We start from the raw sequence: 3,062 nt of genomic DNA, 5'->3' as shown, positions 1-3,062 counted from the left end.
TACTATTTTACCCATAAATTGGGTTTTGGGCATTACATTATTTCTATTAAACATTAAAAAAATAAAAAAAACCAATACATTAATTTTTTCATTTAAAAAAAGTCAAATATTTTAACTTTTTCTATTTAGCAAAAAGTTTATAATTAGTCATGAAAAAAAAAAAACAAACGACTTAAAATCTGAAAGCAAACTGCTTTCAACAAAAAACTAAAAAAACAAACCCCTCTGAGCCTTCACAATCCTTAAACTATCTTGGAACATCATATAAAATTATTTGTCTCTTTTTCATACACCCAAATTATAATTAAGTTATAAAATTTTAGTTGAATTAATTTTTTAAGGATAATTATGAAATTTATGAATTTCTAAATTTTATTTACATAAAACGATTTTGGATTCTGCTTTGCATCTTATGTGCGGAAATTTTGTTTAATATACAATGACAAGTTGATAACTCATAATTTATTTTAATTTGTTTTTATTATTGTTCAATAAACAAATATGGAACAATTTTGGATTTCATATATAGAGATAGTAAATTGCTTTGTATACGTGCATAAATTTTCTTTAATATAAAATAAAAAGCTTATAATTCATAATTTATTTTATTGTTTCTATTATTTTTTAATAAATAAATATGGAATTTGTGGTTGTTAAGATGGTTTTGTTTTACAAAATGGTGGTTAATTGGTTAATTACCGAATTCTAACATCAATGTGAAATTCTATCTTCATAAATTAGATTAGATTTGGTGGATAACATTAGGACAATGTCTTGATCAACAATAAATTAGATTAGTTTTGGTGGATACCATTGGAAAATAATTCTATATCAATTTAATATAATATAGCATGAAATAAAATTGGCTATATTCTAAAATTAAAAATTTTAAAATCTAAATGATAATATCATTTTCATATATTTTACCATAAAAAAATTAAAATAATTAAATCATTAAATAATTAGTCTCTAAAATGGTAGTGTGTTAAAAGGTGATATTAGATATGTATAATTTTACTTTTTTTAGTTGTTTATTTGTTTGAACATTCCCTTTTATATTTCAAATTTATATATTTGATTCACTTTCATTAGGCTTATAATCACTGTTTTTAACTTCCTCCAATATCTCAACCTCTGCTATCATGAAAAATGAATAAAAAATTATGTTCTAATTACCTAATTTAGAATAGTTGTAATTTATGAATATGTATATTTGGGTCATGTCATAGTTATTGAGAAAATTTTCATGTAAAATACATTTGAAAGTTATAAGGACCAATGAATATAAATTATTTCACAATACCAATATGATCTCATGAAAAATCACAAATAATTTCTTAAAGAAACATCAATGAATAACAATTCAAAGACATGCCACGACCAAAATTATTTTTGAACATATGACCAATGTCTTTTAAATTTTCTAAAAGTAAATGGGTCAAAGGTTTTTAAATTTCTTATATATATTTTCAAAATAATGAAAAATCTTTTATCTAGGTTCTAAATTAATTGTTTGCTATAATTCTTTTTTTATTTATTTATTAAAAATGACTAAAACATGCCCTCGATAACTCTCATGTCCAAAGGACATTTTTTCCCTTCTAATAAAGCTTTCATTTAATCTATTCCACTATTTAAAAAAATGTTTTAATGTATAATTACTTGGTCTCTAAACGGATTGGGCTAGTCTTAGATCCTTCTCGTTAGAGTTCTGACCGGGCTTAGGTTGCCCCTATGAGCTCAGGCAGGATGTTGAGCTGACACTAAAAGTCCAGTCGTAAAATTTAATTCTGAACCTGATCCCTACTGAAAGCCAACTCTTTAATATATGACAACCGCTGATGGTTGGGCATATTATTTTTCCACCTTTGTACATGGATTCAAATTTCTTTCCATATAATATTTATGAATTTCTTTTGGATTTTAATGTTTGGGTCTGACCCATTCCATGTACAATATTTATGAATATATATATATATATTTTAATGCTTGGTTTGGGCTTGGATTAGCCCATGGGATGGCTCAAAATTAAAAATCAACCTAAGCATGACATTAGAGGGATTGGTTGGGCTTCGGCCTAGCTTAGATGTGGGCTGAGTTTTGGCCGAAAAATTTCAAGCAGGCTTGGCCAAGCTTTAGGCCAACAAACCAAATTTACATACATAAATATTGCAGTAAAAACAATGTTATTTTGTTCTTTCATCTTTGTTCAGGTAATTAAGTTTATGACTCTTATTGATGAAGAATAAGCATATTTTTCATAGTACTATGCATTTAACAAGATGAATGGTCACTAAACTCATTTAGCAAAGAAAGCGGTATGAGATAAGAATCTCACTAAGCACACTTATTAATAAAATCAATCACATACATGAATAGTCTTCTCATGAGATGAAAAACTATTGTGCTCATAGAAGATAAATATGCTTTAATAAAAGCATAATTAAATGTTCAATTCTTGTCAACTTGTATGAATTCTCTTATCCCCACGATCAACTTTCCTTGTGTTATCCCCGTTGTAGCCTTTCTCAATTATTTGCAGTCTTGGAGTCATTAACCTTGTTCAAGCATAAGCTACATTGTATTCTCAAATTTGGACTCACATTAAATTTTCCATCAAGTCCAAAGTCATATTAAAGTGAATACAAAAACTGACTTACAATTAAAGTAGCTCAAAAGTTAGAAAATTATGCTTCCGCTATATATCTTTATATGAAACTCTATGGCTTTTATTTATATATAGAGCTACTATAAATCGAAGTCATGATACTTGACCTCCAAACAAGCCACTTGCACTCTTAGTAATTTAATTTAAGGTAGTCAAAGCTTGAAACCTAGCCTTTTCTAGACCTCATAGAGTTATTTCATATTTCATCCAATCATAGGTTGCAACTCATCTCTTTTGTCCTCATATATAGAGGGTTTTTTTAATTTTTTTATTACTTTTATTTTTATTATTATTTTTAATATTGACAAATTTGTGGCACTTTTTACTATGTTGGAAGATGTCTCTTGAAGAAATACCTTTTAGAATTTTCTTATCATTGACACATGTTAAAAAA

Source organism: Vitis riparia, chromosome 16, assembly GCF_004353265.1.
Source record: "Vitis riparia cultivar Riparia Gloire de Montpellier isolate 1030 chromosome 16, EGFV_Vit.rip_1.0, whole genome shotgun sequence".
NCBI lineage: Eukaryota > Viridiplantae > Streptophyta > Magnoliopsida > Vitales > Vitaceae > Vitis > Vitis riparia.
Note: the sequence above shows the minus strand (reverse complement) of the source record.